At 41.5% G+C, this 14,124-nt stretch overlaps 1 protein-coding gene across 1 annotated transcript in view; it reads right to left on the bottom strand.

Annotated features, from left to right (window-relative positions):
• The window catches only part of LOC107076301 (protein NLRC3-like), a 369,350-nt gene that overhangs the window by 44,524 nt on the left and 310,702 nt on the right, over positions 1 to 14,124 (bottom strand). The window lies entirely within an intron of this gene.

Here is a 14,124-nt window from a genome sequence, read left to right as displayed (position 1 = left end):
ATATCTAAAATACAGAATTAGTAAAGAAAGGATAAAATATATTTTAAAATATTTTGCTATCAACTATTAATAACAGTCTTAACTGTTTATAACAATTAAATGTATTAACTAAGGAATAGGTTGGCAGTGTTAAGCATGCTTTTGGTAAGTTTTTACATAAATACAACAGTTGTACCAGATATCTCGGTGACTTTCAAAATTAAATTATGCATGCAAATCTGTGAACTAGAAAGATAACTAAGCTATCCATCCATTTCTAATGGTAGCACAGTGGTTAGCATTGCTATCCTACAGTGCTAGGGCCCCAGGTTCAATTCCTGGGGTACAGTATGTGTGGAGTTTGCATGTTCTCTCTGGGTCATGTGGGTTTTCTCCAAGTACTCTTTATTTACTCTATTTAGTGTTTCTATTAGTGACAGGCTAAATTACTTTCTTTGATAATGTATTTTATGTGTGGCAAACACAAACTGACTTGCTTTAATGAATGTTCAACTATTTAAGAAGCCTTCCATGAAACCATATTTGCTACTAATTCATATACTTTAAGGCTTTCTGATAAAATTACTGTTTTTCATGTTAGTTAATTTTCTGACTCTTTATCCCATCAAACCTTCATTCTCACCCTGCCAGAAATGCACCTGATTATTCAAATCCAAACCTGTTTCAGGTTCAGACATTCTTTAGTTAAACACACCTTTCTGTGATTTCTTGTATATCTAAGCTTTGCAAGTGTTCCTGCATCCCTCTTCTGCACTGTGTCTGCTCATTACATTTTTCTGTTTGCTTATTTCAAAGTAACACCAGCTCCATTTCTAAAACGTTTTGCTCATGTGCATTTTTGTATTTATTTACCTCTCTAACATTTTTAGACTGAATTTTAGTTTCAGCCTTAAAAAGCTTGGGTTTTCTCTATCTTTTGTATCTTTTCCTACAGAGCTTCCTAATTCCTAATTGTGAAGTTTCCAGCATGTTTACATTAATCTATGCACATTTTAAACTGTTATTACTGATCACCGAATTATTGTATTATGGCTTAGATTAGATTTCTCATAAATACAATTATTTCTTCATTTTCTAATTGAATGAAATTAGTTTATGTGTCAAATACGCAGCCACGTACTATGATACAGGGCACGCTAATACTTGAGTGGACACAAGAGCTACTATGTAATTCTATACCATTGTATAGGAATGTGTGCTCCGAACATAAATGACTAATTGTATTTAAAAAACGTTATCTCCAGCAAATAGGGAAGTAGGAGAATGTGAATGGAAAGCGGGCTAGATAACAGAAAAATATTTTTAAAACTGTTCTAGGTCAATTTGAGAAAAATACACCAAGCGTCTCTGTGTTTCGCTCCCACGCGCATGAAATAAAAACTTCTTTTAACTTTTGAGACGGACTCCTGAAACAGAAACGGGGGAAAATGCAAGCTTACGGATTGCTAAAGCAGGTAATCCACACACTATTTGTGAAGAACTTTGATTACCATTGGGAAAAGAGCTGACGAGTATTGCGGAAGAAGGACCCAAAGCAAAATCCTCTGAACTCAAAAGTACCAGCAGAAGTTTATCGGGGAACGGGGAACGGGGAACGGGGAACGGGGAACGGGGAACGGGGAACGGGGAACGGGGAACGGGGAACGGGGAACGGGGAACGGGGAACGGGGAACGGGGAACGGGGAACGGGGAACGGGGAACGGGGAAGCTCTAGCTAGGTGAAACCCAATACTGAGCAAGGAGTGGTGTGTCAGGTTGGTTTAAGTAGGCAGGTGGAAGAAGGTGTGTCTGATTAGTTAATTGGAAACTGCACTGGAATGTGAAGGAGTTGATTAAGGGCGGTGAGTTCTCCAGGGACGTGACATAACACATATTATGTGTGGAGAAAAAGCTGCTAAACAGCTCGACCTCTTGCCCCTTTCGAATGACACAGTCACTCGTAGAATTATTGATATGGCAGATGATGTCAAAAGTACACTGATAGAGCTTTTTAAGATGAGCAGATGCTTTTAACTGCAATTAGATGAGTCTGTAGATTAAGTTGATTTGGCCAATTTGCTTGTTTACATTAGAAATGAGTTTGAGGGCACGTCTCATGAGGACTTTCTGTTTTGAAGACGCTACCAACAAAAACTACAGGAGAGCACATATTTCAGCTTCCGAATGAATTTATCGAAGAGAATGGCCTCGACTGGAAAAAATGCGTCGGAGTTTGTACAGATGGTGCTAGAGCGATAATGGGCAGACACAGCATTGTAGTTGCACGAATTAGAGAAGTTGTTCCAGATATGAAGTGGACTGCAGCATCCAAGGCCTTGGCCGTCAAGAAAATGCCTGAGGTATTAAAATCTGTTAGACTGTGCTGTCAAAGTTGTGAATTGTATCAATGCTCAACCAATAAATTCACATCTGCTTTGTTTGACTAAACAAGCTCACCCCTCTCACTGAAATACTGTAAATACTGATGTTTTACTCCCCCTTACCACAAAATGATGCAATCTCCATTGCCACACACACGGCCCTATCCCATCTGGACAAAAAGAACACATACACAAGACTACTATTCATCGACTTCAGCTCAGCTTTTAACACTATTATCCCAGAGAAACTAGTCAAGAAACTCAGTGCACTGGGTCTCAACACCACCCTCTGCATCTGGATTCGGGACTTTCTGACAGGCAGACCTCAGGCTGTCAGGCCTGGAAACCACACCTCCGGCACACTTACTCTGAACACTGGGGTCCCCCAGGGGTGTGTGCTTAGTCCATTGCTCTACTCCCTCTATACCCACGACTGTAAGGCCAAACACAACACCAACTCCATCGTCAAGTTTGCCGATGACACCACAGTTGTAGGTCTGATCACAGAAAATGATGAGAGGGCCTACAGGGAGGAGGTCAATCTCCTTACAACATGGTGTGATGACAACAACCTCACCCTCAACGTCAGCAAAACCAAGGAGCTGATCGTTGATTTCAGGAAACTACAAACCGGACATGCCCCTATCCACATCAACGGGACTGAAGTGGAAAGGGTCAGTAACTTTAAATTCCTTGGTGTCCATATCACCGAAGACCTCACATGGTCTCTCAACACCACCTGTCTGATCAAGAAAGTGCAACACCGGCTGTACTTCCTAAGACGGTTGAAGAAGGCTAAGATATGTCCCCAGATCCTCACTAACTTTTACAGATGCACTACAGAAAGTGCACTGACAGGCTGCATCACAGTGTGGTATGGCAACTGCAGTGCTGCTGACCGCAAAGCCCTACAGCGGGTGGTGAAAACTGCCCAGTCCATCACTGGGGTTACCCTCCCATCTATCCAGGACATTTATGACAGACGGTGCTTGAGGAAAGCTCTAAGCATAATCAAAGACCCCACACACCCCAGCTACAGACTTTATGATCTGCTACCATCTGGAAAACGGTACCGGAGCATTCGGGCCCGGACTACCAGACTCAGAGACAGTTTTTACCCCCGCACTATCAAACTGTTAAATTCCCAGCCTCTCTCACTCTCACTCTCACCTCACCTCTCACCTATGATCTGAACCTCACAGTGCATTCTTCCTTTCTTTCTTTCCAAAAACCCAAACACACATTGAAAATCTACCTCTACCATACATGTCAAAAGCTCACTCCCCATAATTTATATCCCTTTATTTTATTCTGTTGATGCATATTTTTGCACATAACCTGTTAACTTTTTGTTGTTTTGCACATTGCCTGTTGTTGTTTTTTTTTGCACATTGCCTGTTGTTTTTCTTGCACATTGCCTGTTGTTGTTTTTTGCACACTGCCTGTTGTCTCTGTCTTTCTTTTGCTACACAATTGTATAGTTGTTGTTGTTGTTGTTGTTTTTTCTCTTTGTACTACTTATGTCCGAGAGCTAGCTAAACAGCATTTCGTTATACCATATACCATGTATATGAGTGTAATGACAATAAACTTGAACTTGAACTTGAACTTGAACAAAAAATATATTCGTAATATGACTGGGATTCATTTTTTTTCTGTCTGTGTTTCTCCTTACTCTCTCTTACCCACTGCGATTCGGACACAGAATGGTTAAAGAAGGCAACACGTCAAGCAGCCAGAGGGAAGGTGGGTCGTCGTCCTGCCTCCATAACTAAAAATCCAAATAGGAGTGGCTCAAGTGACTTATAGAGTCATGCAACTGACAGTTTGAGGTACCATATCGTGTAAATATTACATTGTTGCTGATAGGTTAAGCTTTCCAAACTCAGGACCAAAGAAATGTGACTGATTTTTCACTCTGTTTTGTTGGTTAAACTCAAAGATCATAAGCACCACCATTTTAAATGGGATGTACAGTATAGTTCTTAGTTCAGTTTGACTTTTAACTGTATGTACTGTCTTCGTAATTGGATAGTGCTTTAAAGAGAGGGAGCACCAAAAATTTTCGGAGCCATCATCTCCGCTTTAAAGGTACCCTCCTCATGGAAGAATTTTCACCTTGAATGTTTGCCCAGCCCACTAGAGGAATTCTAGGGAGATCCTGCTCTTCACCAACCCCTAAAACACTCTTCTCCTCTCCAGCCCCCCTGCCTGAGACTGTGTTTATCCTGCTCTTGTAGAAGAGTAGTTGGGCCTGGCCCAGCAGAAAGTGCACTGGGTACAATTCTCTTCTTATTGAGAATCTTATTATGCTCGCTTTGAAAAACCTGATGTGGAGGCCTCCTCATTACCTACATTTTCATCCTCCTTCTTTCTCCATCCATACTGACGAAGTAAGAGCAATCTTCAAAAAACAAAATAAAAGGAAAGCCACAGGCCCAGACAATTTGTCAGCTGTAGCCCTCAGCTATTGTGCTGATTAACTGGCTCCTGTGTTTACCAACATTTATAATACTTCACTTCTTCAGCAGAAAGTCCCTCACAGTTTTAAAATATCCACTATAATACCTGTTCCTAAATTTTAAAAAAATATCTCGCCTCAACAGCTACAAACTTCGGTGGCTGTGAAAGCCTTTGAGAATCTAGTGCTTAAGCACCTCAAGCACTGTACACCTCCTCTGATGGATCCTCACTAGTTTACCTACAGGGCCAACAGGTCTGTTGCTGTTAACCTGGCTCTCCATTGTGTACTCCAGCATTAGGAGAAGCCAAATTCCTATGCCCACATCCTTTTTTTGGATTTCAGCTCAGCATTCAATACCATTAATCTTCCTAAATTATTCAGTAACATGATGGACTTGAACATCAACCCTTCTATGTGTCATTGGATTCTGGACTTTTTAACACATCACCAACAGACTGTCAGGGTGAATAACAGGACATCTTACTCTCTGACTCTCAGCACAGATGCTCACTAAGGCTCCTAGTCTCCTGGAGATCCTATCTCCATGGCTCTTTTCCCTTTTCACAAACAACCTCACATCTTGGGATGACTCTTTCAAGATTTTCAAATATGCAGATGACACAACCATTGTTGGCCTCATCTCGAATAATGATGAGACTTGTTACCGAAAGCAGATTGACTGGGGAACAGCCTGGTGTTTGGACATCGACATCATACTCAACACTTCTAAAACCAGGAAAACCATCACTGACTTACAACGCATTCAGAACACAAAACTTCCAGTCTTCATTAATGATCAGCCAATAGAGACCACAAACTCCTTTAATTTCTAGGTACATACATAAACAGTGATCTTAAATGGAGTACCAACACTGACCACATAGTCAAGAAAGCACAGAGAGGATGTTTTTTCTTAGGCAACTCAAAAAACACAGAGTGAACTGGCAACTCCTCCTTCAATTCTACACACCCATAATCCAAAGTGTTCTGACAACCTCTATTATAGTCTGGTATGGGAGCTTGGATAACTACTCAAAAGGCAAACTGGAAAGGATTGTGTCCAAAGCTGCAAAAGTTGTTTGCTGTGAACTTCCTTCTGTTTCATCTCGCCACCAGGAAAATCATCTCAGACCCCTCTCACCCAACTCATAATCTCTTTCAGCTTCTCCCTTCTGGAACACGTTTCAGATCCTTCAATTCAAGGAGTACCTGCTTCAACCTCAGCTTCCTTCCCACTCCCTTACGAACTCTGAATTCACGTTGAACTCCACTGTATAATGAGTATGAGTAATGTATATGAGTCCACTGTATAATGATGCTGCTACATGGAAAGTTGTTTACATATGTATGTGACGATGTTTGTCTGTCTTCTGTTTTATTTAAATTTGTACTGTATATGTCGTATGTACAGTATGTCTCATCTGTGTTCTTTCCTGTACCAAAAGCAAATTCCATTGAATTCTGTTGTGTGGCACTAAAGAATAAAGAAAGAAAGCATTATGTTTTAAGTGAGATAAATAGTCAGGTTGTGTGCTGAGCTGTCATTCAGGTTATTGAAGCTTTATAAGCTGAGCTGCACAGAAGTAAGACTGTAGACCCAGGGCCCCAGTGTGATATCTCGTGTGCAGGGCAGGCAGTAGGAAGTGAAACTAGAGACATGATCAAAAAGGCAGAGGTTGAGCTGAGAGGAACTCATTAAAGCACCAGGGAGAGTCTGGAGGAGAGTCATTTAACATGTAGGGTTCAAAGCTCAGGGATCAGTCCAAGACGTGGTCAAACAGGCAACGTCAAAGCACAGAGAGAGGAGAAAATGCTGGAGAAAGCTGAGAAGAAGTAAATGAGACTCTGAGATGAGAGATTAACAAATTGATACATTTTGCATACTGAACTTTCTTCCAAAGCTACATCCTTTCAGATGTACAGTATGTACAATATCAGAAAACAGAAGAAGAATACTCAAAAGTTAAAAGTAAGATGCAAATGAGAAAAGGAGTTTGGCACTTCCATAGCAATTGAAGAATCTAAAACAATTCAAATCTGCATAAATCCACCAATTCACATTCATGGAGAGAATGTGAGTAAGAAATTAATATTCAGTATTGGAAGAAAAATAAAGTGCTGGAAGAATGGCTGGGAACACCTGGCATATCCTAAACATTTTTTGGTTTGAAAATAAACTGGGGAAATATTGTGAAAAACAAATATAAAAAAATTCCTTGTTAGGAGTCCTTTTTCTTCTGGCACAAACACCAGATGAGCTGCCTTCAGAGGCAGAAAGATACTTGTTTAGAACTGTCAGAACTGCAGCCATGAAATAAATCACTAGAAACTGGTTAAAGTTGGACAGACCTTGTGTTCTAATGAAGAAGGATTCTATGAATGAAATCTCATGGAGAATATTACCCACAGAATTCTAAACCAAAAACAATATATATATATATGTGTGTGTGTGTAAAAAAGATGGGCAAAATAGGAAAGATTGCATATTGAATCTCTCAGTAATGAGATATTAATAAATAACAATAGTCACAAACAAGAACTTGTATAAAAATGCATTGCAGTTTTTTGTCTTTGTATATGCCCTGCTTCTTTTTTATTTTTGTAATTCCTAGGTGTGGATGCATGTGAAAAAGTCAATATTCTGTGTCTGAGCATACCTAAATAAAACAATAAAATACAAAGAAATCACCAGTGTTCACTTACCCCAGTGTTGCTAATTTGCAGTTGGAATCTCTCAGAGCTGCAGACAGCAGTTTCACTCCTGAATCTCCCAGTTTATTGTCACTCAGATCCAGCTCTCTCAGACTGGACTGTTGAGACTGAAGAGCAGAGGCCAGATCTTCACAACATCTCTCTGTTAGTTTACATCTCTCCATCCTGCAGACAAAAAGACAGGAGCACAGCTGAACATCTGCACAGCTCATCCACATCTTTCTTTCCAAGTCTCCACTACAACACCCAACTCAGCAGTAATATACAACATCATGTCATTATCCATCTCAGAGTGTCCGTGGATGAGGATGATGAAGATAACAGCTGCTTCAAAATTTGGGTTCCAGAAGGAAGAAGAAAGATGAGAAGAAACTGTCAGGAAGGGAGACAGTGGGAAACAGGGAGACACATGGAGCTACAATGAAAAGGGAAACAGAAAGACTTTTAACTATAATAAAATGGCTGTACATGTATTATTATATTTTCTTATTACATCATCGTATAGTTATAACATTGGTTGTTGTTGTTGTTTTTTATTAAAATGGTTTATTAATCCCAAATGTAAATTAGCAACACTGAAGTAAGTCAACTGGAGACTATTGTTATTTGTAGATATGTTGAGAAAAACAATTCAATTTGAAGAAAATAAACCATTTGAAGAAAAAAAACAAGCAGGGCTTTTATAACACATAAAATAATAAAAATAATACATAATAATAATATCAACAAATAACTAGCATACACACTACCCCTATATACTGTACTAAACCCCCTAAAAAAGTAATAGAAAATGATCATGAAACTAAACAAACCCCACCCCTCCCACGAATATATAAAACATATTTACACATGAAAGACTCTCTACACAGACTCTCACATGTAACATAGTCAAAACACACCGACACCTTCAAACAAGAATCTCTACAGTTTCACTAGAGGAATTCAAGAGAGATCCTGCTCTTCACCAACCCATCAAACACTCTTCTCCTCTCCAGCCCTCCTGCCTGAGACTGTGTTTATCCTGCTCCTGTAGAAGAGGAGTTGGGCCTGGCCCAGCAGAAAGTGCACTGTGTACAATTCTCTTCTTATTGACATAACTCACCCTGAACACAACAGCAGGGCTGCTGAAGGCCACACTAAGGTTAGAGAAGAGACTCAACATGGGAGTCAGGAGGGAGCAGGTGATATACCAGTGAAAGTGTGCCTGTTTCTCAGCACTGAAGTGTAACTATAACCAGAGGTATAACATTAAATTCATACATTATATAATAAATGGGATGACCTAGGTTCTTAATGTGACCGATGTTGTGTCCCACTTCAGTCAATTGCACAAAAAATGATGCTTTTAATTTGGCAGTGCCTCCACCTGAAACAGCCATCAATTTGTGACTATATTAGACTTTCAAGGAATTTCAACCATAATTCTACCGGTGATCACAAGATGACTTTACAAGGCTTGTGTGCCCAATGAGCAAATATCCTATTTACTTTCTGTAATTTAAAATTGAAAATCACACACAGACCACCCTGCATTGTGAAATTTCTCAAACACAACAACATATATAAATAACCGTCGAGAAACTAAAAAAATAACATTCACTATAAAGGAATGCACGGAGTCTCTTAAACCCAAAAAAATCATTGGCACGCTAGTTAAAAGGCGAGACGATATATTCCTCAAATTTAGTAATTTCACAAACTTTAAAAAAAAAATGTGTTTTAATACTGGATGGTAAAAGTAAAGTCGGAAAAAACAGGTTTGTCCGCGATAAAACAGTAAAATAGATTTGAGTCCTGACTACAATAAAACAGACAGTCCGGTGAGAATAATCTGTATCCTGTGTCCACTGTTCTCAGCTGTAAATCTTCAGGTTTACTTGCAGCCTCTGATGATCGAGAAACTTGCTGCCTCTTCACTGCGCTCCGCAGATCCCGAGTGTTTTCTTTGAGAATGAATGTGGATGCCTTGCACATCGTCTCCAGACGTTTTTCTTATCCCAATCCAGTCCCTTCTGTTTCTCTCTTTTCCCGATAATCTCTCCTCTTTTTCTCCAGTCGTTAATGAAATTTTAACTCACCTCTCCGCGCACACTAGCCGATCTGTATACTCCGGATCTCTCCACAGTGCTTTTTTTTCTCTCATGAAATTTACCCTCGGACCCCCTCCAGTTCAATGAATACAGTATATGTTTATTTAACCTGGTTGAATTACAATATATAGGGCAGTGCGGTGGCTCTGTGCCGGTGGCTGGAAGGTTGCTGGTTCGTATCCCTTGGCTAGCAGAGGAATCCTACTCTTTTGGACCCCTGAGCAAGGCCCTTAACCCCAGCTGCACCAGGGGTGTCCTTTAAATGGCTGACCGTGTGTTCTGACCCCAAGCTTCTCTCCCTGTCTGTGTGTCTCATGGAGAGCAAGTTGGGGTATGCGAAAAGACAAATTCGTAATTCAAGACATTGTATATGGCCAATAAAGTGATCTTATCTTAATATAACTTGTATTTCACCTAAACATATTGACATTAACATTATATTCACAAACTGTACTAAACAACAAAAAGTACACAATGTAACGCAACGGGGGCTCTAGCGGGCGCCCTTGCCGCATTAGGTCGGCCCCATCCCGACTGAGGCTCGAACCCGGGACTCCCGCGTCTCTCTGCAGTGACCCAGCCCCGTGAGCTAAAGAGAGATCTCTCTATAGCCCAGTAGCTGTAGTCCTCCTATCACAGGGAAGGGCGGTGACATCACCTGCTCTGGTACGCCGGCTCTTACACAGTGCCTGTCGGCCGTATGCGTTACAATATTAAAACTACATAAATTCACACAGAGCTACAGAAGGGACAGACAGACTCTGCTGGATCTAAAACCGACACAAACTACTTGACAGCAATGGTAGTGCACAAGACTCCCCACTGTGGGCTGTCAGCATTTTAAGTGAGGTGGGATAATGCGGGGGTTTTGGGATTGCAGGGTCCACTGGCTTACTGTCCTATATCTATGAAGGAGACAGAGTGCCGGTATGGAATCAAGACGTGGGTGAGGTATTCTTTTAAATATTTTAAGAGTGAGCGATATCGCTTTGTGGAGAGATTAACATAAATTTCTCTCTAGCTAGAGAGAGAGAAAAGTTATGGAATGTTTGGTGCTGTTCTATGAAGAACGATTTAGTCAGTCACATGAGCATTTAGTCTAGGCAGACTCAATTAGATACAGTACATCACGCTGATATAATCAATCAACATGATGCCGGAGAGTTGCTCCTCATCTTTATGTCTTTATCTGTTTCATATTGTGGGATTTTTGTATCCAGTGTATCTTTTCAGCAATTATTGCTTGCAAGTATTCAGTGCTTGTGAACACTGGATCGAGAATCGCTGATTTAAACACAGATATTTCCTATCTTGGGTGGCTCTGCAAACTGACCCCCCAGCTGACTCAGAGCAGAGCAGGCGAATGCGAAGGACGCGGAGCTTGGAGGACTTCAAGCGAGAGTGAAGCGCCGCGGCTACCGGACCCCGCTCCTGAGTGTCCTCCTGGCCAACGTGCAGTCCGTGGAGAACAAGATGGACGAGTTTAGCCATCAGAGGGATTGTTGTGTTCTCTGTCTCGCCGAGACCTGGCTGACCCCCAATACACCTGACTCAGCCGTTCAGCTTGACAGATTCTTCACCTGTCACATGGATCGCTCTGGTTCGGCTGGTAGTGTATGTCTAATGATAGTCAACTCTTGGTGTGCAGATGTGAACATTTTGAAACAGTTTTGCTCTCAGGAAGGCTGGAAGTATCGCTAAGGATACCAGTCATCATGGTTTCTCACTTTTCTCCCCCTTCCCTCTAGTAAGTGTTATAGGAGCATAAAGGCAAGTACGTCCAGATTCAGAGACAGTTTCTTCCCACAAACTGTCAGATTACTGAACGCTACCCCTACCACTGGCTCACACCGATTTATTTTCTAAGATGTATGTTATTTAACTTGTTGTTGCTGCCGCTGTTCTGTGTTTGTTTTTGGTGTTAATGTGTTTGTAGTGGAGCATACATGTAATGAAAGTTAGAGGGATGTAATTGCTGGTATTTGGGGCCCTCTAGTGGTGATCAGTGGTAGGGCATTAATTTTTATCCGCTGTGTCACAGAGAAATCTGTACAGGCTTTCCCAGGCAGGCTGTATCCCCATTCAAGTTTCCAGTGAGTGTCAGGGAGAGATGACAGATGAGATCAGTGCACAGCCCGTACAGAGCTTTCCCCTCAGCTGTGACCAGAGATCGTTCCTCTAAAGTACGAGATTATAGGAATGTTTGTATCTGTTTAACTTACATTTGGGAACCCTAAAACATTTGCCAGAAGGAAGAGGTTCATATTATAACGCAACGGGGGCTCTGGCGGGCACCCTTGCCGCATCAGGTCGGCCCCTGCACCGTCCGGGGCTCGAACCCGGGATTTCCGCGTCTCTCTGCAGCGACCTAGCCCCGTGAGCTAAAGAGAGATCTCTCTACAGTCCAGTAGCTGTAGTCCTGCTATCACAGGGAAGGGCGGTGACATCACCTGCTCTGGTACGCCGGCTCTTACAAAGTGCCTGTCGGCCGTAAGCGTTACAATATTCAGAATTGAGGATATGGGAAGGATCTGATATAATTTTTTCTGCCTGTTTGATTATGGATTTTTCAAAGATTGTCTGCAGGGAGGGATGTTGTTTCACTCCCATGACTTCAAAGCTGTTTGGACGAGGCGGGAAATTTGCAATTTAAAATGAACTGATAGATTACCAAACCACACTGTTATACCATTTCTGATGATGCTCTCGATTACAGCATGGTAAAAGAGCAGCATTACTTCCTGTCCAACCCCAAACACTCTTAGTCTTTGCAAGAAATATAAGTGCTGCTTAACTTTGGAGCAAAAACTCTCTACATGAGTAGTCCAGCACAGGTTACTGTCTATGTATACACCTAAGTACTTATATGAATCAACCTGAGTGATAAGTTCTTTGTGGATTACTACATCTGGGTGATCACCAACTGCTCTGGGATCAAAATCTGTTTCTTTTGTTTTTTTAACATTCAGAATTAGGCAATTGTTGTCACAGCATTGCACTAACCTATGGGTTTCTGACCTATACAGATGAGCTGCTTCCTCTGCGCATTGAGCCAAGCACAGCTGTATCATCTGAGAATTTGAAGATGAAGTTGCTTTGACTACTGATTGCACAATCATTTGTATAAAGTGTGACCAGAACTGGAGAGCTCACACCGACCTGAGGGTCACCTGTGCTAATGGATCTTGATTCCGAAAGAAAGAGTTTTATTGACCTACTGACATACTGTGTATGGTTTTTAAAAAATGAGTGATACCATCTTATAATGTAATGGTTAACGGACATTTGCTTCAACTTGCTTATCAATAGATTGGGATGCAGCGTATTAAATGCAGAGCTGAAGTCCATCAACAGCATCTGAGCATAGGCATTGGGGTCCTCTAGGTGTTTAAGAAACAGATGCATAATGCTGTTGATTGCATCATCGGTGCCCCACCTGTGTTTAAATGCAAACTCATATGGATCCAGTACAGTGTTCACCTCTGAGCACAGCATGGATACCATAATCCTCTCAAACCATTTCATAACAACAGACGTCAGTGCTACCGGCCTGTAGTCATTATTATGTGAGGGACAGGGCTTTTTGGGTATTGGCACCATCATTGCTTTTTTCCACAGCGCTGGAACAAAGTGAGAGTCAGCAGACTTCTGAAAGACGGGGCACCATCCTGGTGTTAATTCCTTTGCTCAATTTTTTAAAAGAGAGGCAGAGATGCCATTGCGGCCTGTTGCCTTTTTCGCACATATGTGCTTGAAACATTGTGTGGTCATTTGTGGAATTATTACAAGCCTACCAGCACTAATGTCTGCTGTAATAGTATCTAATATACTATCACCTGCAACAGAGAAGTCCTGTGTCTCAAACCTCAGATAAGTCAGTCAGATCATATGCTTTAGCCAACTCATCCATTGTATGGACGCTCTTGTTTGAAGATTTCATGTTTGTGACTGTTTTCATTGTTTACCACAGGCTCCTGGAGTTCAATGTTTCAAAGTCACTCTCCATTGTCTCATTGTGTTTCCTTGCATTCCTGAGTTTTAGTTTAAGCTCTTCTTGCAGTAATTTCAGTTGCACTTGATCCTGGTTTTAATAATTGAGTCTTTTACAGTTGATGCAGTCTATCACATCCTTAGTTATATATGGTTTATTATTTGGGTACACTGTTCTGCTTTTCAAGAGGCAGCAAGAGGGGTGACCCTACATTACCAGCATCCCCCGAGATGTAGCGCAGACAGAATCTGACATGAATATCTGCCTGTACACTGCAGGGAATACAGTCCCAAAGTAGCTCACATCCAGTCCACACAGTTCCAGCAGCCCAGGTCCATGTCCAGCAGGTGGTGTAGCTGGGTGACACTGGCTCAGACCAGTCTGCTGGTGAAGAATAAGAAGTGGTCCAGTTCTGTCTCCATTCTAGTATTGTGGCTGATGGGTTGTTTAAGAGGGAACATACAGTGGAGCAGTGGTTAACATAGCTGTATCACAGTACTGGAGTCC

The sequence above is a fragment of the Lepisosteus oculatus genome, chromosome 18 (genome assembly GCF_040954835.1).
Source record: "Lepisosteus oculatus isolate fLepOcu1 chromosome 18, fLepOcu1.hap2, whole genome shotgun sequence".
Classification (NCBI taxonomy): Eukaryota; Metazoa; Chordata; class Actinopteri; order Semionotiformes; family Lepisosteidae; genus Lepisosteus; species Lepisosteus oculatus.
The sequence above is the reverse complement of the archived record's forward strand: the minus strand, read 5'-3'. Positions and strand labels throughout refer to the sequence as shown.